Raw genomic sequence first — 27789 nt, 5'->3', positions numbered from 1 at the left:
AATCCCTAGAAACTGATGAAAATTCCATTTACTTCATTAATTATAAAGATGTTAAAAGCTTCACGTTTGGTAAGTCTTGAGAATGGGTGCCTATTTTTGAGCGCTTGATACACGTCTACTTTTCCCCCCATTATAACTTATGAAGCAAATGGAGTTTTTGTAATATCAAGAAATAAAACAAGCCTGTTTGTCTTTATTGGACATTTTTATCTTTTTTTCCTAATAAGTTTTATCTCTTTTATTTCATCCAGCTCTAAGTAGATTATATAGCATATAAGTATGAAACTACGAACATTGTTTATTCAGAAAAATTATTCCATATGTTTTGGGTCACACGTAAATTAAATTAATGGCAAAAAATCTACGTACTTTAATTAAAAAGAAGGCCATGTTTTGTTTATGGGTAAATATCACTATAAACATTAACAGTAAGGATAATATTCATAAAAGTTTTGCAACTTTTCCTTAGAGTTCCTTCAATAATCTTATTTACGGATTAGAAGCGAGATTAAAATCAACAACAAAGTGTCATTCCTCAGTCATGGTTAAGCAGGAAGATTTTGCTCAAATTATTTACAAAAACAAAGATGTTGACATTTACAAAAACACATTGTCATTCCTTTACCTGCTTCTATAAATAGTACACCATTAAGTGACAATTGGCGGTTTATTCCAATTTTATTTAAAATTGCATCAATATCTTATCTCTTATCGGCAAAAGTAGTAACAAAACACTCTCTCTCGCTTTCCAAGAATAAAGCGCAACCAACCGTAAAAGCATTCCTTGTTGATACGGTAAATCACCAGCGATGATGGACAGGTACCAAGTTATCCATTTTATGGCTCACTCGCCAGACAAGCTGACCCAAATTAGTAATAGCTCGCCATGTCTTTTTGTTTTGCCAGCGCCAGCCTTTTGGCGCCAACAGCGTTTTTAACTTTTCCCTTTTTTAGAAAATTGCAAAGAAGGAAATACTGAGAATCAAAATTACTGTCATTGAGCTATTTGTATTGAACTTCTGCTTTCACTTGGCGATATTTATTGTAGTTTCTGACATTGACGTCGATATCTACAGCAAGCAGGGGGTTATAATATTTCAAGGTTCCTATTGGTTTAAAAATAAAATGTTTTTTTTACAAAACTTTCACATATATACTATTGATGATAAACAAGTTTTCTTTATTTCTCGTAAATTATTGTTTATGAATGTTTCCCAAAATTCCAGGTATTTGACACATATGGAATAATAAACACCATGACTCTGAACTGCATTGAATCCCGCAGTGGACTGATCTTAAAGACATGGTACACGGAAGTCAAGCATCACTGACTGCGGTCAGTGGGCGGGTGGGTGACCAATTTGATCAGCTTGCTTAGGAACCGAGAGTGTGCTGTATCGGTCCTCGTTAATCTGTTCTACTGTAAAGTGCTCGACTACACGCGCAGGTCGTCGGGCTACCAAAGTAGGGGAGCCATCAGCTCTGCAGAGGATCAAAATTACGATGGCATGTCTTCGGATCATCCTCAGGAATGTTTCCCAGGCGGTAGCCAATAGACCATTGTGCAGCACTAGCGCGAGGTTAGTAAAGTACTTACCTACCTTGAACTAGATTGAAGTTAAAGTAATTTTGTTTTGTGATTCAACACTGAAAATTGGTAGTGCTTATCTATACATAATAATAAAAGCGGCTGTGTGTGTGTGTGTCTGTAATCACAATATATCGCCCCAGAAGTCTCGCCCAGGCACAAAACTCGGCACATAATTGTGTTTTGACATAATGAAGAAGTATTTTTTTTCTTTTTCAAAAATTTGGATTAGTTTCTTAGTTATCAGTCATTTTGTAAGAAAATCTATGCTTTTTCGTCTTCAAAGAGCCATATTCAAGAAACTATTAAAAAATGCATATACTTTTCTCCACTCTTATAAATGTATGCTAATGCGAACCTTACAATTGAAATATTAATTTTCTACAACTTAAACCAATAATATACGAAGGAATTAATAATTTAATTGTAAGGTTCGCATTAGTTTACATTTATCAAAGTGGATAAAACTTTAACTTTTGTACTAAAAATGTGGCAACATATTAGATACGTAAATAGAACGCTACGCTTTGATATATTCATCGCTGTTCATAATTGTTATAATAAGTTTTTCTTCTTCTTTCCACGCTCTTTTTTTTTTTTCTTAAGCGAAGACGATAAGGGAAAATTATACTTGAGGATGCCCCTTGGCGAAATTGGTGACTTATGTTTGGCGCTATTCCTGTTTACGCGGAACACCGTGGTAACAGAAATAACGGCCAAAACATAATGATATTTCAAAAAAAATTGGAAAATTTCAACAAAACATCGGATAAAGCTTGCAATGAACCCAATATAAGCAAAATAAATAAATCCAATAAAAAGGATTTTGAATCGTAGCAAAAATTAATGGAGTATGTGCAGAAAGAAAAGGAAAAAAAAAACAACAACTCACTTCTTCATTAAGCTTGAATATACTCAGATTTAGGTGCACAGAATTCTCTAATAACAGTTAGATACTGTCTAAATTTATCGTGAATAGAATCTGTGTACCTCCATCGTCACATAAATTCGGCGAAATATGAATCGAAAATGGCGTTTGTGGTACCGAACTGGTGATGACATTTTTTTATAAAGTCCCTTTTTATGACTGCCCACATACCTTCGATCCTATTGACCAGAAGTAAAAGTAACCATACCAGCCGGTATCTAACGAAGAACTAATGGACCTCTGAAATTACGTATACCGTTGAACATTAATAACGCTAAAATCTAAACCGTTGAGAATCACGATTGGGTTTCAACATCGCCCAGCTTGGCGATCAACCGCGATCACAACTTGGCAAGAATCAAGGGGCACCCTCAAATATAGTCTACCCGACGTTAATTTTTGTAGCGATATAGAAATAGAAATTGATACCATAAAAAAATTATAGAGAAATAGATACCATAAAAAATTAATTCGTTTTCGTGTTCTTTTCATGTATTTAAAGCAACTTTTGTATGCTTTTACAATTTCTGAGGCCTTTTTTTAAGAAAAAAAAACAAGTCTCCACCTGATAGTTATATTATAGGTTAGGTTACCATAGCAAAGTTACATCTTCAAACATCCTCAAGAGCTATAACACATCTGCAGCAGAACTGGATATGGAGACAAAATTGCAGGACAGAAACACTTTAATTGTCCACTAATCTTCAGATTTCCTGCTATGTTTTAAGAAACTTTATTTGTGGAAACCTTTAGCGTGGCGGACAGCTGGCCGCCTTAGGCGGCTAGTATAATAATAAAAACATAATATTATTTGAAATGAATAGTTAAAAATATTTAACGAATTTTACTTTATTATCACCAAATTCTTTACCACACACCATTTGGTTCCAATTCTTCTAATTATTTTTTGAAAGTAAGAGCGATTTTAAAATTAAGGTTTATTTATGGAACGTTAGGAGGTCTATGCTTTCGATATGAAAGTTAAAACAACATTTATAATTAATAAATATTTATTAATCGCATTATTTTAAGTCAGAACATATTTTAAATAAAACGAAAAGTAGTTTTAAAAAATTAAGCTTGCCAATAAGGCAATTATACTTTTTCAACAAGTAACTGGTTGAGAAAACAAACTGAAGAACGATATTTTCATAACAAATTTGACACTGTGTCACAAAATAATTTCAAATTATGCCCAATTTAAAAAAATAATAAATAAACTCCTAATTTAACGCTTAATTTTATGTAATTCTTCACTTTATCTTTTTGAAATTCGTGCAAAATATTGACACTTAATGAGTTATCGCACGATCAAGATAAATTAAAAGTAATTTATAGATAATATTAATATTAAATCAGTTTTAAAAGGGAGTTTATATTTTAGTAGACGAAATTAATTTATCTACCAAAGCTATGCTTTATACGATTTTTTTGTTGTCTGAAAATTTCGTATCAGTTACTTAATACTTCTGAACATTTTACAAGCAACTCTATTAAAAAAATGTAGTAATCAGTATTAAAAATATCCAACATTTTACAAAAAGTAAAATATAATGAATGCGTCAGTAGGCATTTTCAATTGCTATAGCATATCTGAAACCGATTTTCTTGTAAAATGGACGATGACTGAACCATGAGATTTGGACAACCTATGATATAGATGTTATAATAAGATATATATAGATAATGTAGGATTTTGCGCTTTGCTTACCTGACACTACATTTCATTTAAAAACTAAACGCAGAAAAAAATAAATTAAATAAAAGAGTTTTCCGACCATAATTCCTTATGCAATAATTAATAATTATTCGAATAAAATTCAGCTCTATTACTTTATGATTTTAAATTAAAAAAAAAAAAACTTGAATAGCTAATGAAGAGCGATGTTGTTGTTGGTAATGATGCCACTTGCCAACACCAGCAAGAATGCCTGAAATCAAGCGAGTTTTTAAGCTAAAGGTTTAGTTTCTTATTTTTTCAGTGGTGCCATCAATGGCCAAAAATGCGATTTCACCCACACAGACGTCACAGCCAGTTTTACAGGAAGGATTTAATCATATTTCATTCATTCATCCGCAGATGTTACCCCTATTATGGGAACTTGGAGGACTTTGTGAGCCAAACAGATTCAACGTGCACCAGCTACCATTTAATGCACGGGGATTCTTCGGTCGGAGGGATTCGAACTCACGTTCTCTCGAACACGAGCCCAACGTCCTACTAACCAAGCTATTCCGACCTATTATTGTAGCGTCATCAAATATCGGTAATATTTTTGTAGCAACAAATTAAGGCTACAGTGGACCTTTATATTGCCAAAAATTGATAAAAATTTCGGGTTTTTTTTTTTTTTTTTTTTTTGACATATTTAGACACTTGTTTCATTGCTTTTTCAACTGAATTTTTTTTTTTTTTAAATTTCGTCATTTTTTGAGAAGTTATAGGGTAGTTTCGTTTTCACATTATGAAGCCACACCCCTTTTCTTACACAAAAAGCTGTTTTTCTCAAAATTGAAATTTTGTTATGTTTCACGTATTCAAAATGTTCCAGTCGACTTTGTTTTCATCCTATTGAGATGAAATTTTTTTCTAGTTATTTATATGTATATTAGATTAAGTTTATGCATTTGTTTCTGTTTTATAACAAGTAATAAAAGAGTTATCGGGTTTCATGTACCTAACGACCTTTATTTTGAAACAAAAATCTACATAAAATGTGTTTTTTGGTCATAAATTTAAAATAAATTTAGGAAAATTCCTATATAATGCATAAAGCTTTTAACATTTATCTCTAAAAAAAGAATATTAAAAAAAATAAATAAAAATTTTAATTTAAGCCGCTCGGAGCATTTTAAAATTGATGAAATTTTTTTAAAAAAATTTTAAATTTCTCAAAAATGGTCCAAATATTTTTTACAAAAATTTTTGCAAGGGCATATCTTGATAGAATACATAATTTATAAAAAAAGTTTTAGTGTAGCATAAAAACTAAAAAAAATTTTTTTGAACGTCCACTGTAGCCTTAAAGACTAAAAAATACAGCATTCTAAGATAAACACGTGTTGACCTGCATAAAACATACGTCACGCGAATTATGAGAATAATACAAGAATTCTTCTTATTTGAAACAGAACTGTTTTCACATCCAGCAAATGATTCAAAAATGAAGTTGTAGCTACCAGAAAAAAATATTCATTTAGTTAAAAAAAGAAAAGAAAAAAAGTATAACCACTCTTTAAACAGGAGCTTTTTTTGCTCCTGTTAACATATGAAAAATGCAGGCTTCAGGTTACGACACATAAAATTTCAGGCTTTCATGAGTTTTAACCAAAAATAACAGTTATAATATTTTTAAATTAATAATATTTTTTATCAAAATATTTTCTGTGCAATATGACAGTAAAAAAAGAAAATTTTAAATATTACGAAAAATGCTTTTGAGTTTCGAAATACGCCATCTCATCTCATGATTATGATGAATAGTTTATTAGAAATGAATAGTTTATCGCAGTATCGCGGCATACTAAATCATTCAAGCAAAGGGGAAAAACATATACAGATCAAACAATTAAATTTTGGAGGAAAGGTCGACAAAATCTCCACACAACTACATTAACATTCCATAACTAAACATCAAGCATGGCTTGTGTTAGGGATAATAAACATTTAGGTCGATTATTTTAGAAGTTATTTTATTTCCTCGATTAGTGAAAGGGTATTTCTCTGCCAAGGTAGAAATGAAGATGCGTTGGATAATAACAGTCTTTTTATGCACGTGTTGTTTAAATTTCCCACACTTTTAAACCAACCGTATCTAAATAGCATACTTACAACAACAGAACGCGCCAAATAACTTTATTAGATTTATCTCTACCATTAAAAATAGTTTACCTCAAATATGATAACATAAAGCACATACTTTTTGAATCTTAACGTTTTTGTTGATTATCAATCTTATAGTTACCACTATCAAAATTATTCATATTATTTGTCATTTACGTAATTACTAACGTAATTTGTCTTAAGTAATTTCCAGGTGTCATTCGCATTTTTATCGACGCGTTTATCTTTAGCAACAACCACTCACATAATTAACACTTAAATATTTATTTAGTTTCATTGTCATTTTTTAATAAAAACATAACAAATTGCTTATATACGATTCGAGTTTAAATTCGTACAGCTAAGCAAAGGAAATAACTTACGAGCATGGTTTTTAACGCTATTTTTAAACATCTATCTATCAGAATTAATATAAATGATATTTAACTATTTATTCATATATTACAAACATTTTATTTTTGTAATTCAGACTCTTTATTTTATTTGTTTTTGTAATGGTATAATTTTATCTCATGTTATGGTTAGTAGCTTATTTTTTAGCAAAAACGTTTAATGTGTTTTTTATTCATGACTTTTTTTTGAAAATGCAATTTATATTAAACTTATATTACATTATAGTTATAGATGCGTTTTTCCTATCCCAATTTATATCAAAATATGCTTGTGGTATACCTTTATTTTATTAATTTGGGGGGGGGGGGGAAATCAAAATAAACTTACTCTTGCTATACAGCGGTGAAATACTAGTTAATAATTATGATTTCACCCAAAGCCTAGCCAAATGACACTGTTTTAATGATACTGCTACAATGATACTGTTACATAAATATAAAATCAGAACAGAATTTCAAATTTGGTTTTATTTTTAAGAAATATTAATTTTAAAAACAATTTATACTGTCACCAAAAAAATAAAACTTAATTTTTTTATATAAATGTGTAAGCAAAATTCCTGAAATAGTATGAAATTTGCGTGTTGACACAAAAATATGATTTTTTTTAGTAAAATTATTTAATATTTATCAAATTCGACATTGCGTAAAAAGTTATCAATTTTTTTTTATGTTTCAAAATAAGCAAGCTTTCATTAAAAATAAAAAAGATTATATTATATGATATAAGGCCACTATATTTAGTACCGTGTTTAAAAAAATAATGTATTCAATGTCACCGTTATTAAAAATGCTGCCAACATTAATGTTAAACAATATACAATATTGAATGTCATTGAAAACTATAGTAATACAATGCGAAATTGATAGTAATATAATGTTCTAAAAATAAAGTGGTGTTAACATGCATTGGAAAATATTGAATTAATCGGAAGGTAAAATATGAATTCATAAACAGTAACATTGCGATGATATAAAAAAATACATTACAGAAAAAGCTGCTGTATAAATATGCTTAAAATCAAAGTAGATAATTCCTCTTCTTACCTATCACTTGAGCTATGAAAAGGCTCTGTACTTTGAATTCAGATTCAAATAATATATATATATATATAATATATATATATAATAATATATATATATATATATATATATATATATATATATATATAGTGTTCACAGTGCAACCGGTGTTGCCCTGTGAAACAAGTTCTGAGTTGAAGACTCTCAGTGTTCAACTCCATGGCCTTGTGATGTTGAAGCCAACCCAGAAGGCAAGAGAACTCCTGAATCAAGTATAGGGACAAACTAGCCTTAATGGACTACTTTTTGATGAAACTAGCCCAGATTTGCGTAACATAGAGAGAAAAATCGCAAAAATCTCCCATTATTAGCCCGATGGCAAGGGTATTCAAAACCATGATCCGTCTACCACTAAAATATTTCACTACAGCACTGCGGCCGATGCGAGCCGGGTGCGGAATTCGGATCCGAACTTGAGTCACTTGAGTGGAGGCGAAAGCTCTACCCCCTGAGACAAACCGGCTCTTTTTGTTTGTTTGAAATAAAAACTACTAATAAAATACTTCTGGCTACCATTTTTTACTGGTTTTAAAAAAAGAAACCGTCCTTCTTTTACGGACGCTAAGCACAATTGGATTAAAGACATTTTTGGATCAACTTTAAGCTATATGAATAGGAAATATTTTTCCTAAGCGAATCATTAAAATGAATTTCTATTACTTAACATCTGCAGTGACCAATTCATAAGATAAATAGTACCTATGACTAAAACGCATAGGAGTATAAAGCAGACAATGTATATTCAAGTTTATAAATCTCCCACGATCAGCAAATTGATAATACAATCTTAAGATCGTCAATCACTCTCCGCAATTGGCTATTTGTCGTACACAAAAGATAATTACAAGCCTGCAAACACACAAGACTAAAAGTAGTTCAGGTGCATTCTTCTTAATTCGGACTCAAAAATCCTTTCAATTGACACAACAATTATTTCCTTGAAAGAGGAAGAAAAGCACTAAAATTAGTCTTTCGTTATTATCCAATTTCATATACGCGGTTGTTATCAACTTTAAATAGCGAACCAACTATCTTCGCCCACAATGTTCAGAAGATCTTTTTAGGCCACTTCAGAAATAAGGAATGAACTTTAAAATAAAAAAAATGGAATGGAATAGGCATTTTCGATTTCTGTCGATAATCTATGATGCGTATCCAGAAATCGTGATCCCGCATTGTTTTTGGCCACTTCTTGAAACAGCGGGAGGTATGTTGCTGAAGAGGCCAAGCTGTCCGCAGAATCAGGACGCGCAAGTAATTACAATTAAGGCTTTAATCTTGTTGAAAAAGAATAGTTTTTTTTTCTTCTTCTCTCTGCCAATTGTTAGTTCTAAATTTAGACGTCTGTGCTGAACCACTTTCAAATTCGAAGATTCTAATCTAAGAGAGAAGCTCGAATATTTTCATTTACTGCTGAAATTCCACCCTATTTTTTTATTCTTTATTTAATTTGCCATTTTTTAAAAGCAAATAGTCCTGTCACCATTGTAATTAAAAAAGTAGTTAATGGGTGCCCAATAATGACGTCATACTTTGCCTTAGATTACGCTTTTCGATCTACTTTTAAAACTCCTTCAAATTGTTTTAATTCACACAGGTAAAACTACTGGTAATGACACTTCTGGTAAAAAATGCCCTAATTCTGGTAATAAAAATCAAAATATACGGTATTTAAACCATTTATATGGTAACGGTTTCCGTTCATATGGTAATGGCTTACCAGAAATTCTGGTTCTCACAATTATAGTTTTTATTACAACACATTTTGAAAAAAACAAATCTGAAATCTAAATTTAAACGAATAAATGTTTTGTATGACCTGCTGTAAGGCATCACGGTAAAAGTACCCATAATTTCACATTTAACCAATTTTCAACACATATTATAAAACAGTATTTTATTGTTAACTTTAACAAAATCATTACCAAAGAGCCTCGTTTAAAATTGCCGTATGTTTTGGTGAACCCATAGAGTCAAGAAAACGGTAAATTTTACCATAATCTGTTAATTTTGAGCACACTTTTGAGGAATATATTTCACGAGCAAATGACCCAAACATAAGTACCGGTAATCATGGATTGATTTCATGCTAAACTACGAAAAAAATATAGTGAGCCCATAGAGCCAGGAAAACGGTAAATTTTACCATAATCTGCCAGTTTTGACCATACTTTTTTTCTCAATGCAGATGACGAATATTTCACTAGGAAATGACCACAACATTAGTACCGGTAATCATGGATTGATTTGATGCTGAACTACGAAAAAGATATAGCAAAATGTGAAGTAAACATTAATTAATTTCTTAATTATAGCTGACTCTTCAAAGGAAGTTGCAATAGGTTTTTTTAGTACCAAATTAAAAAAAAGCATGAAAAAGCATTTTAAAAAAAATTTTAAAAAAATCGATTACACCCATGAAGTATATTAGAAAAATGGAACAAATGACATAATGAAGTACGACATTAGTAAATTGTTTGCTAAAAATTCATAATTCAGTGTTACAATTTACAAACGATCCACAATTCTAAACACTTTAGTTATTTATTATTTATTAAGATAGCATTAATTTAAAATATTAATTACCTTTGTATAATTTCATAACGTAAAAAGTGATTATGTTACTTTATTTTTTTGACAATACGCTTAATTAGGATATGCCGAAGTTTAATTAGCGTAACTGTTGTTAGCCCCCACGAACACTGCATCTTAAAACGTTAAATCCTCTTATTAGTTCAAGAGGATTGGTCAAGAATTTTTTCATTTATACATTAGCACTAATTGAAAGTTTCTACTATCTAATAATTCTGTAAACGAAATTTCATTGGAATTAAACATTTTGTGAACATTAAACTATTTACATCAATAGCTTTAAGAACTGTTTATTAATTTTACTCTTAAACACTAATAATTAAGCACACATTTAGCATTCACGTACATTACATGCTTAAACATATACTTTGTTAAAAAAAACACACATTTGCCAATAAAAATGTGCATTGAAAAACTAATGAGAGGAGATAAAATTTTTAAAGAAACGAAACTTTGAACAATCTTTTGTGTTTCAAAATAAATAAATATTCTAATAAAGAAATAAAGCAATTCGAAGTAAAGGAAAACTTATCGAGAAACTATAAATTCTGAATCTAGTTTACTATTTAAATAAACATAATATGCACGCATTCTCAAATCAGTCTAAGTATATAAAAAAAATTTAACAATTTATAATGGAACGTTTAACGTGAAATTTAATAAAAATTATTTTATACTTGAAAAGCTATTGTTATTTTTAAATATTTGTCATTGAAAGAAAAGAAACCTCATTTGAATCAGGGCAACAAAAACGGCAACTCCCCCAAGGAAAACAATAAGGCCATTGTCCTTCTTTAAACTGCCTGTTTTTAGCAATATTTTGTTTTTCATACTATTTGAAGAAATTTAATAGGAGACATAATTTAATATTTTATTTATCGAAAATTTCTATTTCATTAGGGCAGATTGCCAAAGCTTTTTATTTAATTGTTTTAAAAGTTAACTTCGTGTCAAATTAAAGTCGTGGTAGTGTTGTACGAACTACAGTAAATAAAATAGTGCCTAAGCACTGCAGCTCTTTGATTTTTTAATAAGCACAATTGCAAATAGTTGTAACAAAATCAAATTTAAACATAAATTAAATTTTTTTAATCGTTATAAAATTAAAAGCAGTTATTTACAGCAATTATTTGTTCTAAATTTCATTTAGAATTTACGTTATTTTCTCATAAGCCATGGCAGGCCAGCCATTATTACTCTTTTTGAGAAAATTTCTTCCAGTGGTAGCTAACTTTATGTTTTATACATCACTAGGAGGCTTCGCCCCCTGCTCGCTATCGCTCGCCAACCACCGGAACTGCTTTTGCAGTTCATTTCGGATTGCTTCGCAATCCAATGCTCACTTTGCTCGCTCATTGGATACGTTCTTAACGTCTAGCTTTTGTATACTTTTTTGAACACTGAAGTTCCGAAAACTTTTCACTGTAGAAAATTCTAAACCTGTGCATTTCAATATTAATTTGAAATTGCAAACAGTTGGCATATTTTTCTTAATCACACTATTCTAAATTTCAGTTGTTGAGAAAAGTAACTGTTGTAAGTTTTGTTTTAAAGTCTTTCCCACCAGAGGGCTAAAACCATGCGTTGTAAAACAATATGAAATAGTACTAAACGCCGGATGTAAAGCATTGGCTTCGATGAAGATAATTTTGTGAGAATTTTCTTGATAATTCGGTGAGAATTCACCCGTTTAGACATATGATGCTCACTACGTGCTCTTGCGCGCTGAAGCCTATCAATTAAAACGTATTAGCGTTTTATATAATGTAGATTAGCCATATGATGCTCACTACGTGCTCTTGCGCGCCGAATCCTATCAATTAAAAATGAAAACTGTTGCCAACGCGAGAAAAGAAATATCATCGGTTCTATTGATACATACGTATTAGCGTTTTATATAATATAGATTCTTCGCTTTGTAAATTCGATTTAAAGTTATTTTTCACCCTACTAAATAAAAATGATTCAAAAATACCTATATAAAAAATGGGCAGTATAAATATGGTTGTACCAAGTGGATATTTCTAACTTTTACCTACCACCTAACTTTTAAAGACGCACTCAGATAGCTGAGCGTCGTTGACGAGGGTGTCGGTGTCCCCTGGAATAATTAAAAATATCTGAAAGTCCCTCTTAATATTTAAGACAAATAAAAATTTCAAAATTTCCATGAATAATTATCAAATTAAGTTAACAATTAAAAAATAATAAATTTTTTGTACATATTGGGAATATTTTATTGTGTTGGAGAACTATCGTAACAGTTCTTGTTATTTCGTTCCTCTCAAAGATTAGAATCCTGAAATGCCACAGGCGTCGAAAAATTTAAAAACTGTAGACTAATTAAAAAAAAAATCTTTTTCAAGAGATTAAAACTTGCAACTTCTTCGACCATAATTCTTTCAATTTACCATTGAAAGCAAAAAATGAACGTTTTTTTTTGTAAGCATGGATATTCTGCAATATAATCCCGGTGGTACTTAAGATTGAATTAAATAAATTGATAAAATAAGAAAAAATCAATTGTGCATCTACCACCTCTTGCAATTTTAGTCGCCAATGGTATCCCTATGTCCATAATCAAATCCACATATATTAATAGTATCTATATTATAAATATATTATGACAGAACTCTTGTTTTTACAAAATAAATTTTAACAATAAGTCAATTTTTCTACCACTTTTCCCTAGCAGCAACATAACTTGGGCCCTCATTCGGCCAATATTCATAAATATTGGCTCAATAACTGTTCAAAGGGCCGTTATTTTTCCGATGTTGGCCCTATATAAAATTTTCCTCTTCACACCATATTTAACAGCCACTGTACAACCAATATTGGTTCTATATAGAATCGTCAGATTCCCCCAATATTCTATACCCATTATTTAGCCAATATTGGTTCTATATTGGCCAAAGTAGGCCCATTATAGGCCATTCTAGGACGAATATAAAAAACTCTAGGCATGCCAATATAGGACCCATATTGAGCCCAATTCAGGACAAGGAAAAATTGTTGCTAGGGATTGTTTTCCGATTTTAAGAAACCAAACTTTAAAAAAAAGGAGTTGAACTTACTTACTGTCCGAAAATTATAACCGATAATTAAACACTCAGATTTTTCTAAAACATTTAAAGTGGTTTCAGAACTTATTTTTGTTTCAACATTTGATTTAAAATATTTATTCACACCATCATATATATATAATTGAAGCATACGTATAAAATATCGAAAAATTCTGCAAACTAAAGTCTTTAAGATGAAGGCAAAATTTTAAGAACCTCCACTTAATATTTATCTATGTACCATTTTAAATAATTTCAAGAACTTAAACTTACGGATTGGGATCTCTTACAAATGGTTAAAATTAACTATAAAATTTAATTAAAATTAGTAAAAGCCATAAGGAAAAGTCTTCGGCATTTGACTTTCGATGAAAAGAATTATAAAACTAAAACTTTTTTTTTAAGGAAAAAAAAATTGCCAAAAATGAAGTACTAAATATCAGGATTAATTAATCTCATTTAAGAAACAAGAAATGCAAACATCTTTTTAAAGTTATCTAATGTTAATGATTATTTAACTTCCTTCAACAGCAAAGTAAAGGTTAAGAAATATTTATTCGAATAGCTATTATGACCTTGTGAGGTAAATAACATGAGTGAAACAGGAACTTCTTGAATTAAATTATTTAATTAAAGTAACATAACGCTTTGTAATTAGTTAATAGCAACTCTCTTAAATATATAATTTTCATTTGATAACTAATAGTTCAAGATATGAACTTTAATCTTGAAAAAACTATTGTTCCATGTTTTTTTTCTTCTTTTTTTTAAAAAAAGAGAAAGCTCGTTCAAATCAGGGCAAGGAAAAATAAAACGGTTGAAATTTCAGAAAAGGAAACTCCTACAAGAATTTGGCCATTGCCCTTTTTTGAACCTCTTGACAATACAACGTTTTATCTATTATTCGAAGACAATTATTATAATTCTGAAATTTTTTTTAACAGTCTCATAAAAAAAGGCATCTTTACTCCAAGAAATTACGTTTTATGTCTAGTTTCGTAATCTAATATATATAATTCTCTTACATGGCTCCCAAATTTTGGCTGTATTTCTTTTCCGCCGGTGGCAACGTTTGCTTAGTTTTGTTTACGTTACTATTTCTCTTACACGGCGAATCGACCAATGATTGCCGCTAAAAATGTCACATGCCAAATCTAGCTGAGGTGGCTCAACATATAGCGCTTTCAAACAAGGAAACTGAAATAACCAGAGAGCATCAGCTGCGGCAATCTCATACTATTAAGCTAGGCAGAAGTGAGTAGTCTTTGTCGATAGATCTCTATTTTATTTTGTCGAAAGCGCTTTTTTTTCACAAATTTATATATTACGAATTTATTTGACGATTTTTGATTTATATCACGAATTATACTATAGCACATTTCTAATAGGTTTAACGAATTACATGTCATTTATTTGAATTCAAATTTATTTTAATGACTTAGTATTTACTAAAAAGATGTAATTTTTTCTTAAAAAAATGTTTTTATATGGATTTGAATGATTGTTTTGAATTCTTAGAATTTTGTGCATTTGCAATGTACCTAAGTTAGTAGCGAGCGAAGAGAGCTTGGTTTGCGAAACAATTTTCGGAGGTTGGCGAGCGTTAGCGAGCAGGGGGTACAGCCCACTAGTTTGAAATATTTTACTAATTAATTGACGTATTGGAGGTCATCTAAACTTCAGAACATGGCAAATTTTGACTATGATCTTTTACATATATATTTTCGACTTATTTTGAAACAAATATAATTTTTTACAATATATCTTCTTACTTTGAGTATTTATTCATCTCTGACTTCTTATATAACTAAATAATTCACATGCTAGCCTGGCAACTACTACGATTTTTGCAAAATATCTAACAGAGCGGTAGAATTTTAAAACCCAAAGCTTTCAGAATTTTTCGTAATTTTTTAAACATTTCAAAAGCCTCATCACGAGAGAGCTAAAACAAAGTGGCGTTGCATATGAACTTTAAAATTATTTATATGCAGTGGTATGGAAAATAAGTTTAAATTAATTTTTAAAAAAATAATACATTAAAACATAAACATAGTTACCCCTAGATTAATTTTTTTTTACAAAAAGCGTAGGAAGTTGGCAGCCGTGTACGCGTATGTACTGATGGATAATATCTTTGGGTTATAATATTTATTAAAATATTAATACATTCTGTTATACTGGGAGAATATTTCTCGTAACTACTGAAATTTTGTGATGCATGAAGGCTATGTTAAATTATATTTTATTTTATTTTATAACCGTCGTTGAACAGCCGACTCAATTTTTGGTTTTACAACAACTAATGTTCAACTCCGTAGCCTTGTAATTTTGAATTACAATCCAGAAGACAAGGGAACTCCTGGATAAAGTATCGGAAGAAATTTGCCTTCGCGGAGGACTTTTTGATGGAACTAAACCGCATTTGCGTTACATGGAGAGGAAGACCACGAGAACCTCCCACGGTTAGCCTGACGGCAAGGGGACTCTAACCCATGATCCGTCTGCCACTGAGGATATTTCATGCCAACACTGTGGTCGGTGCAAGCAGGATGCGGAATTCGTATCGACCAACCATCGCCGGGATCGAACCCCGGTTCACCTCATTGGAAGGTGAACGCTCCATCCCCTGAGCCATCGCGGCTCATTATCGACCACAATCTGTAAGTAATTTAATACGTTGCCGTGTATGACGGTTATAGCCGTCCGATATTTAGCGATGTGAAGGCAAAGTGTCAGCATTCTCAAATTAAAGTCTCTTTTCTTGAATCTGTAAATTACAACTTCTTTTTAAAATCTTATACCTATTCCACAATATCAAATTCTTTGGCGAAATTGTACGGTAACAAATAGATAGCTTAGAATGATAAAGACTGCTTTTATATTCAATTTAGAAAGAAAAAAAAACTACTAAAAATCACAACATTAATAAATTACAACGTTGATTGCTCAAGGCTAGACTAAAGATTGCAGTACGTAAATTGTTCATTTTTTTAAAAAATCTATTTGATTTTTGAGAACAGAATGAAAATTCTTTTCATTTTTTCCTGTTTATCTAGTAAAACTCAAATGTGTGGAGAGTTATCATAAAATTATTCATGTCAGTCACTGTTTGAAAAAATGTAAGCTAAGAAAGATGAATGAAATAAGCGCTTAAATCCATAAAAAACAATTTTTGTTTCAAACTGAAATGTTAATTTTCACTCTATGTGCATTTAGAATAACACTGGGGAATGTTTTCTTCTTTTGAATGAGATTTTAGAACGGATCTTATAACTCTGCAATCGGTTTTTCTCTAGAAGCTACAATTTTTTATGCAATACAGTATTATATTCATAAATAGGATTTTATTTTAAATTCTCGCCAGTTAATACTGAGTGTCCCGACTTCTCAGCTAAGTTGGGAGTAGTATAAAGAAATATGCAATACATAAAAGTTTATGATGCAATACGTTTATATCATATGTGTTTTTTTCTTCTTTTTTTTTGTCTCAAGAATTATTTTCAACGAAGCAAACAAGTGTATATGTATGTATATATACCTATACGTTCTTTATAAACTTGGGTCCCAAAATGGACTGAACGTAAGACACGGTTCCCTGTCGAACACCGAAGTCAAGCTGCGGTCAGTGTGTGGGTGGGTGACCAATTTGATTAGGCTACGAATGGACCCCATAGTTTGGTCAGGAGAGAGATTTAAGGCTTATGTTATTTTTATTTTTTGCAAATTTTGCCATATCTCGAGATAATTTTAGGGGAATCAAGATATTTTATCATACAATAATATAAATTACCTAACCCAAATATATTTCTATGCAAAAAATAACTTTTAATAAATATTTGTTTTTTTTTTTAAATATTTTATTTAGTAATGATCGAAAATATTTTGAATTGTAAGGCATATAATGCTTACATCATTTTAATGATAAATGTAATTTTAAATGATAAAATACAAAATTTGAGCGAAATTGGTCCCTTAAACGAAATTGTTCCTTAGAAATCGAATTTTAAGGAAGCCGTATTTCTCAGAAATTATTCAACCAATTTCGTTCAAATTTTGTATTTTGCCATGGAAAATTACAAAGTTAAAATGATGTAAAGATTTATATACCTTACAATTCAAAATATTTTCGATCATTATTAAATAAAGTAATGAATATTTTTAATAGCAATTTTTTGCATGGGGTTATCTTTGGATAAATAAATATTATAATTGTGTGCAAATATTTTTGAATTCATTTAAGAAGCTATTGAGCTATGGCATATATACGCAAAAAATAAAACTAATATTAAAGGGTCCAAACTTTTAAACTCTTTCCTGACCTAACTATAGGAACAATATTTCCCAAATTGCAGCTACTCTTTAAATTTTGGAGTTCAGGAATCCGAATCCGTCGAGGAAAAGGTATGTTTTTCTCAGAGAAAGTACGTTTTTGTGTCTGGTTTTGTAATTTAAAATATCGTCTGCACTAATTAATTAGCATATTTATGGTCATCTCTCCAACCACTAAGATTGAATCCTAGAACGTGAAGATCCAATCATTTCATCATTCCATTAAGGGTGATACATTTTTTTATTTAATTTTACACACTGTACAACTACAGATTCAAAAAAAAGTGAGAAATTAAAACTTAATTGTGCTGCAATTCAAAAGGTGCACCATCAAATAATCACGTGATTTGTAATTAAACAATTTTTCCCTCTTTAGAAATAACGCTAATCCTAAAAATAGTAATCTCACTTTCGACAGTTTTTAAATTTTTTTTCTTTCTCGTGAAGAAATAGAAATGAAATCGACAGCGCGTATCCAATGGTTAATGACCGATGCATTCAATAGTTTGAAAGTGACGTCAATCGACCGCCATGTTCATCATTGGAACGATCGTTGCATGGAATTCTTTCAGCCACTGCCAGATTCGCGATCATTGAAATTAAAAATAACGCGCAAACGATTACCAAAGGAAAAACAAAGTTCAATGCCATATTGCAAGAATTTTTGTAGTGGGCTGGAAGGAAAGTATTTTCAATGCTGTTTATTTAACCAGTCAACGCAAGGCACGGTAAATTTAATTTTACCCTTAAGAGATAGTGCAAAATGCTACTGTTAGAGTAATTTTGCGCGAGATGTTCCGAAATAATAATTTTAAAATTCCAAAAGCGATTAATGGAATGTCGTTTTCCTTATAATTTATCTTAAGGCAATAATAAAATCTAACTAAGCTGCATCACGTGATTAACAAAGTGCTTTATATGTATTTAAACAGAAAAATTTTAATAATTTAGATTTTGAAAATTTGTTTTTAATTTATTAGCTTAAGAATGAAAGGCAATGAGTGAAAGCATTATTTTTCCTTGTGGGTGGACTTAATTTCGTTAGTGAGATAAATGCGTTTGAAACAGTTGCATCGATTCGTAAGAATGTTTTTGTGTATAAAGGCATTGTGTATAAAGGTGTATAAAGGATTTCAGTTTTAAAAAAATAGTTCGAATTTTAATTTTAGATTGGATGCAATTTTTAAAACTCCGAACCTTTTAGAACAGCATAATCATAGCTTATATCATATTTATTCAGATAAGTAGTTTATCATAAATTATTAACCGTTAAAAGTAATGTCTGTAACATTAACACTTAAATATAACATAGTAAACATTTTAGAGACACTAAATTACAGTAGAATCGCTTAACATCAATTTTGTTAGCTTAACTCAGCATCGTTAGCTTGGCTCCATTGCCTCGCCAAACAATATTTAAAATTGTGATTGTTCAATTACGTATAGTACTTAATAAAATTCTTACTGATACTTACTTCACTCTTACTAATTTTACTTATTTACTAATTCTTACTAATTTTCATAGTAAGCAGACTTAGTAAAGGGCAAACATGAACATTTTTTTTCCTATCCCCCTTCTGATTAATTTTACCCTTTATCGGAATTAGAAGATGAAGGGAACATCTTTAATACGGTTCCACAAAATAAGCATTATGACATTGTCATTGATTGTTTGTTCCCAAATGCAGTAGAAATCTTCTTACTCTCCAAAAATGTACTTAATATCGACACTAAATACCATCATCCACGAAAAATCTCCGAAATTGAATGACTTGGCGAAATTAATCGATGTTAAAGAAAACAAAAAGAAAATATTTATCCGAAAAATCTTATTTGTCCCATATTTCGCACAGAATCTTCTTTCTGAGTGTCACTTCTTCAAGAAGTGACACTGAATATCCATTTCAATCTCCAAAATTTAATGACTTGGCAAAAAAATCAACATTAAATAAAGCAAAAAAAGATTATAGACCCGGGACCTTTTTACCCGGTGGTAAAAAGACATTAAAAAGCGCTTTCAGTAAGCAAACGTTATATTTTTACAACTATTTCACTCCATAATTCGAAAAATTTTATATTTCAGTATTAAAATAAAGCCGTTGAATTTTAATATTTATTCAAAAATTACTGAATAAATAAATAGAAAAACAGAAAAGAATTTAATTAAATGCGAAATTTGCTTAAACAAAAATAACTTTGTACAAAAGTTTTTTTGTATAAATAAAAATGAGAAATTTTGTAAAAAAACAAAATTGGCGAGGAAATGAGAAAATTTTATGTATTTCCCAGATTACTTTTTTCCGGAAATCGAACGATGATGACCAAATAATACTCTTAAAAATAGCATAAAATGCCCCAAAGAACATTAAAAAATGCTCATAAAATGAAAAAGATTCCATTGCATGTAACAAATTTGGTTTAGAGTTTTATTATATCAACTATAAGTATAGTTTTGAGTATTGAGAATTCGCTAGACATAGCATGTCTTTCTAAAACTGATTAACACAGTAACAATTTAGAATTATTCGTCTTTTCTAAAGCAATATTTGATAAAAATGAAAATTCATTAAATAATATTAATGCAGTTAAAATGAGTGAAAGTTGTAAGAATACAATACTATATAGTTGAAGAATACTTCAAAAAATTTAAACAAAATACTCAAAAATTTAAAAAAAATCTCTCTTAAAACCTAAAAAAAAAGTACAAAAAAAAACTGGAAAAAAAGCCCAAATATCTATAATAAAAAAAGTACTATAATAGAGCAAAAGACACCAAAACTGTAAAAACTGCAAAGGTCATCAAAATCAGAGCCTTACTTATTTTGTACGCAAATAAAATAAATAACTCAATATAGGATTTTTCTGTAGCTAATCTTAGAATGAATAAAAATATCTATATTAGAACTATTTATGGCATATTGGGAAAAATTGTATTGAATCTACCTCATAAACTCTTTTCAATAATTAGAAATTTATTTTTCCAATTGAAATACACCTTAACAAATTGCACTTTAACAATTCTATAAATTCAGGTTTTTCACGAAGGAGGAAGAAAAAGATTATTTTCAATTATCATTTAATTCTTGGTATATCACCTGTTTCGTTCGTTGGTACTACATTAAAATTTTATCGATGTTAGATTTCATTTTTTGACTACTTATTCTTGTTTTTCAAGACACATTAACGGTGTTAAAGATGAGACGGGCTCGGCCCGGGTCCTGGCTTGCCATGGGGTTGAGCTCGTTTACTGAAAACTGCCTCAAGCGGGCTCGGACTCATGTTAAAATTTTCCTAAGCTTTTTTACTACTATTAAAATTTTATTGGTACAGTTATGAAGTATAAAAAATGCAAAATTTTTTTATTAATAATGATAAAAAGGTTTTAATAATTAATTTTCTTGTTCAGGCATACATCAAACGCTGCGTGGCGAAACCTTTAAATTCGGCCTTTATCCGAACGTGCAGCTCCGTCTCGGATGGGTTCGAATTAAAACTCTTGGGGGCTCAGAACTCTATAAGCGATCCTGAACTCTTCACTTAACGGTGCATCAGGAAAAAAAAATTTTATTAGATCTAGAACTTTTTCAATATTCAATTATTTTCCTTTACAATTTAAATACAACTTAAAGTGAAGAATGACTTTAAATAATCCATTACTCTTCGATATATTAGAAATATTTTGGTCATGAGAATATTTTTTTATAACCGTCGTTGAACAGCCGACCCAATTTTTGGGTTCAAGACTACTAATTTTCAACTCCGTAGCCTTGTAATTTTGAACTCAAACCAGAAGACAAAGAAACGGATGGATCAAGTATTGGAAGAAATTTGCCTTCATGGAGGACTTTTCGATGAAACTAACCCTCATATGCGTTACATGGAGAGATAAAAAAACCACCAAACCCCCTCGGTTACCCTGACGGCGAGGGGACTCTAACCCATGATCCGTCAACCACTGATGATATTTTACATCAGCACTATGGTAGGTACGAGTCGGATGTGGAATTCGTATCGACCAACCATCGCTAGGATTTGAACCCGGGTCAACCCAATGGGAGGCGAGCCCTGTATCCCTTGATCCGCCATGACTCAAAATGAGTGGATCAATATTAATCTAAAAATTAGACTATCACCTGATATGTAATAATTCTATTGATAAATGACATAAACTACAACTCAGATAGGCTGTTTACAAATTGTATAAAATAACTAACCCACTCGATTAAACTAACCCACATTTGTTTTACATGGAGAGGAAAACCACGAAGACCTCCCACGGTTAGCCTGACTGTAAGGGGACTCAGACCCATGATCCGTCCACCAGTGAGAATATTTTACGTCAGTACTGTGGTCGGTGAAAGCCGGATGCGGAATTCGTATAGACCAGCCATCGCTGGCATTCGAACTAAGTTCACCTAGTTGGAAGGCTAATGCTGTATTCCCTGTGCCATCACGGCTCTCATGAGAATATTAGAAATGTTTTGCATTATTTTTTTTAAAATTTTAATCACCCTACCCTTGTTGACAAAAAAGTTCCATTAAGAATACGCTAATTTACTATGCACAATTTTTGTGTAAACATTCCCTACATATTTGTCATCAATCATTATCAATGTCAATGAACTCTCAGGAACCTAAATAGATTTGTTCCAAAACAAAGTGCGTATTAAATACTTTCACTCTACAAAAGAACAAGCAATAAAACACTCAAAAAAACCTGTTTAATATTCCTAAACTTCACACTGCGATGATTATACAAATTAACTTCCTCAACAAGTATTCATTTGGTATCCTTTGTCATTAAAATATGTGTTAAAGAACATAGAAATGTTGTGATGTTTTGATACTTTTTTTTTTCCTTGAATTCAACCCAAACACAACTGGTTTCTAAAAATAATTAATAATGAATGTAATTGTATAAGTTGAAGTTCAATGTTGTTTTAAATTTGCTTTTCTACGAGCCATTAACCTTTTGAAAAATCGCAGGATTATTCATTATTTTATTTTGTTCAATTGGCCATTAAGTTATCTTGGTTTGCTTAATTGACAATTAAGTTAATTTCTCTCAAAAAAAATATTTTTTTAATGATTTTTTAATTGTTTTTTCTAAAAATCTCCGACAATTTTATGGGACCTGGATAAAATTGTAATGATTTGATTAAAGTACAAGTCACATACAAAGTTGGAGCTTAATTAATAGTGAATTGAATAATTAATGCAATTGCTTAAATCAATGCTTATTGTTGCTTTAAATTTGGTTCCTTACGAATCATTATCATCTTAAAAACTCTCAGATATTTGAGAATATTTAGGCATATATAAATGATAACTCTTTTGATACTCCCTCATTTTGATATGCTTCCCGGACCATTAAATGATTTTGTTCATTGTCTTATTTTTTTCACTTTGAATATACTTTAATTCATATCTTAATTCCTATTGGTCGTTAAGACGATTTAAGCTCCTAACTTCAGCACTTAGGACTCCTAACTTAGGACTTCAGGACTCTTAACATAGTTAAAATTAAACCATTTGATTACAGAGTGAATCACATAGTTTGATTTTTATTTATAATTCATATGTATATTCATTGTTTGCATAAAGAGGTCTAAGTTCAGGAAAGATTTGGATAAAGTCAAGTGCTGTGGGAACAATTTATTTTCAGAAGGGATCACATAAAGGATTCGGGAACAAGAAATGTAGTAATTAAGAATAAGTATTATTTCCTAAGTTAGAATTTAGTGTTGTAATGTTCACTAGAAGTCGCTAAATTCTTACAAATAATAGATTGATCACTGGGAATGTTAAGTTATATTTAAATAGTAGCTAATTTTGCTGTCCGATATTTTAATATGTTTCATAAACCATTAAGTCATTTTTTTCTTTATCTTGGATAGTTTAATTGACTAATACCTTTAATTTTTCATAGATCATAATTGATTTATTAATTTTTTTTCCTAAACAAATTCTAACGACATGGTTAAAGGTTAAATCATGAGCCGTAAGCTGGTACATGTATTTTTTGCTACCACTAGAAAAATCTCTACATAGTATGCTGTAAAAATAAACATTAATTTCGGAAATTTTTAAGTTTCTTCTAGATATAAACTGGATAATAAAGTAAATGTTTTATCTTAATTTATTATGTATAGATAGGTTAAGTATTGGAGCTTTAACTTTACGAAAAACTAAAAAAAAATTTAACTTACTGTATGACTTTTCAAAAAAGAATGCCATGGCGTAAAAAAAATTACAATAAATCGACAATAATTGTCAATAAAAATTAACAATACGTTTAATTCCAAATTTTATGCGGTTGCATGACAGCAGGGAATGAAAACGTATAAGAATGAGAATAAAAGATAGTAGGAAAAAGACAAAAAAAGATAGTGAACGAAAACGACCGATAAAAAAAGACAGGTAATGAAAAAGACAACAAGAAGAATTTATTTGATTAAACTAATTTATATTTTTCTTAAATTTAGTGAGAAATATTGGAAATTTACATAACTAAAGACGCGTCAAATATAGTACCTTGTTTAACATAAACCGATGAACCTCCAAAACTCTCTTGTTCGTGTACTTTCATCAAATAGACAAAAACTAGTAACTCAGTTATTTCATTTCCAAATTTTTCTCAGTCAAACTAACACATTCATATTACAGGTCAAAGCATAGCCATGTCATAAGTGTTTAAATTTTCTTTTTAAATTACGCATTTGCAACATTTTTCTCAAACTAAAGTTTAAAATCTAATTATAAATCACTAATTTTTCAATAAAAGTTCTTTTTCCATCACTACGATGTGTTGCACAAATAAAGCCCAAGTGGCAACCAGACGCAACGTCACCTTAGTACTGGTAGATGAAACTCAGTCTGATAATAAAGAACATTTCTTTTAGAACGCGCAGTATAATTCTCTTTTATACTTAAAAAATTTACGGAACGCCTGGTTGGCATATTTTTACTTATCATATAAAAAGAGTTCTTTAAACTGAAATATCGCTAAAAACTTTTAAAATTTGCTGGTATGATACATAATTTAATTTTAACGAGTTCAATTTTTTTGTAATTTGTATATTACGATAGTTATCTATTTCGGAATATAAGGCTATGTTTGCTCGACATAATCGTATAATATTTTATTATAATTATTACTATGATATTTAATAAATATTATTATGATGCGAATTCACGAGATAGATAAATTCTAAATTCTTCAAGATATATTTCCATACTCTTACAACTATAACAGAATTGCCTTCTTTTCATAAATTAATTTTATTCACGAGATAGATAAATTCTAAATTTTTCACGATATATTTCCATACTCTTACAACTATTACAGAATTGCCTTCTTTTCATAAATTAATTTTATTCTCGAAATAGATAAATTATAAATTTTTCAAGATATAATTCCGCACTCTTACAACTATTACAGAATTGCCTTCTTTTCATAAATTAATTTTATTCACGAGATAGATAAATTATAAATTTTTCAAGATATAATTCCATACTCTTACAACTATTACAGAATTGCCTTCTTTTCATAAATTAATTTTATTCACGAGATAGATAAATTATAAATTTTTCAAGTTATAATTCCGCACTCTTACAACTATTACAGAATTGCCTTCTTTTCATAAATTAATTTTTTTAATGATAGAAATTCTATACATTAATATTTTTAACAACAGAATTAAAAGAATATCATCCATTGCTATTTATTAATAGTTTAAACAGATGTGTTAAAGGCTAGATAACTAAATGGCCATTTTAAATTATGACTAAAAAATGTCTAAAGTTCCATTTGCTTTCAAAATTTTTGCTTAAGTTCGCTGTCACTGGAGAAAAAAATTATTTTGTTGAAACCTCAAACGTCGGAGGATATGTATATTTCCGTATAATTTTTCTTTGCTAGCAATCTGAATAAGTATATTAGACTATAAATGATAACTAAACAAAATGATAACACAATAGAAGATAACAAAATATCTAACAAATTCTTTAAAAACATCCATTTCGGTTTAAAAAATTAAAGTCGTTTTTAAATATTTGTATAAAGTGCGAAATATTTAGAATCGCTTTCTATAAAGTAACTTATTATGTTTATACTTTTTAGTACCAGATCTTCAGCAAAGGAACTATTTATAAATTAACTTTATTATTAATAATCGTTTTTTATAAAGTAGCTTATTATGTATTCACTTTTTAGTTCCAGATCTTAAGCAAAAGAGTTATCTGACAAATTTTTGCAAGTTATTAGATGTTCTTAGTTTAAATAGATTAACGTGAAATATAAAAGAGAGAAGACGTCTACAAAATATTAATATTGTCAAAATTAAAACGAAATATACAAAAAACAAAAACTTCTTGAAAATTTGTAACAAAAGAAAATGTAGTATTTGTTAACCGGTATTATTGATTCATAAGAGAATATTAACAAACAAAAATTCATGAGAAATGTGATCCATTAATCCTTTTGCAATTCCATGTCGCCTTTGATGCGCCATTAACAGTCACCATGCTAAAACTATTAATTAGTGACCACATTACTTTAAAAAATTTTAAAAGAAAATTGCGTTTTAAATCTTTTAATGAAAAATTTCTTCAAAATTAAATTTGTATATTTCTTAAATTTTTTTATTAATATATATTTTTTTAATTTAGCAACTTTTTACATATGATAATTCAACTTTATAAATTATTCGGTTTCATATATATATATATAGCAGTTTTTTTATAACATTTTCATATATAAAGTATATATATATAGCATTTTTTATATGATTTTCATAGAGAAATTTTAAATGAAACTTCTTTTCAATTTATACCATAAGGAAAGAGTGGAATTCGTGTTTTCTTGGAAATATTTATTATTTATTTCGTCAAATATTTATTTGTTAAAATATCTATTAAATTAATTAATTTAATAGATATTTCATTATTATCATTTATGATTGTAAGTGCAATTTCCTACTGTTGTCAAAGAAATCTAAGGAAGAATTTAAATATTTTACTAATTTTTATCCCCAATCATTGCAATTAACTGAGAAGGAAATTTTTGAAGAATGCAATGAATAAATTTTCTAATGGCTATGAGAAATGATCAGTAATATTTTATATGAAAAATATTTCGAATTCTTTGTTTTTTTTTATTATAATTATAATTAAGATTCACACATCAATACTCCGTAAAGAGTGCAGACGGTGATTTTTAGTTATTTGTTTCCAATGCACGTTTAAAAAAATAATAATCCACTCAAAATATTTGTCCGAATACAAATCCTTTAATCGATGTTAATCCAAAAACACTTTTTCCACTCTTCCAAAATCGAAACCGAAAATACGGCTGAAAGCGAAACTAAAACGATCATCACGAATTAACTTTCTTACCTTGAGAAAACACACCTGAGAGACCAGAAAATCAAAAAATAAAATCGAACACAGCTCAACGTCGACCTTGTTCTAACACCGGCACTAAACACTCAACCATATCATCTTGAAAGATGTCTCAGCCATATATACGAGCCATGGCTACCAATAGCAACTCCTGACCTATATCAGTCCAACGTCACAGAAATGTGGGACATCTAAACTCCTCTCGACCACTGAAATAAGCCATCCTCGCCGATTCTGGAAGAACTTGAAAATTCCCGCTCCTATCTTTAACATTCGATTTCATTTGGCAGAAAAAGAATTTTTTTTCTTTCCTGTTTAGTGAGTGAAGAGAGTGTTTTCACCTGATGAAACATCGCCCCAGGTCTTGAAAGAGAATACTTTTAGCAACACTTCACTCTCGATTTTAGATCAATGAACTGTTTTTTTCTCTCACTTTCATCGGGCTGAAAATATTTGTAAATATGTAGTTTGTTTATAGTACACTCGGACCATCGTAGTTGCTCCAAAATGCCAGTCAAGGAAATATTTGATTGTATCCAGTTCTTCTCTAATACAGTCGATGC

The 27789-nt window shown here is 29.8% G+C and overlaps 1 protein-coding gene across 1 annotated transcript in view; it reads right to left on the bottom strand.

Moving 5' to 3' along the window:
* LOC107437842 (uncharacterized) overlaps positions 1–27360 on the bottom strand; it is a 50331-nt gene extending 22971 nt beyond the window's left edge. The window contains exon 1 of the mRNA XM_016049968.5: positions 27221–27360. The gene's annotated coding sequence lies outside the window, so the exon portion shown is untranslated. The remainder of the gene's footprint in view (positions 1–27220) is intronic.
* Positions 27361–27789: the final 429 nt, after the last annotated feature.

This window comes from Parasteatoda tepidariorum, chromosome 5, assembly GCF_982258835.1.
Source record: "Parasteatoda tepidariorum strain Cologne lab strain chromosome 5, Ptep-v5.0, whole genome shotgun sequence".
NCBI lineage: Eukaryota > Metazoa > Arthropoda > Arachnida > Araneae > Theridiidae > Parasteatoda > Parasteatoda tepidariorum.
The sequence above is the reverse complement of the archived record's forward strand: the minus strand, read 5'-3'. Positions and strand labels throughout refer to the sequence as shown.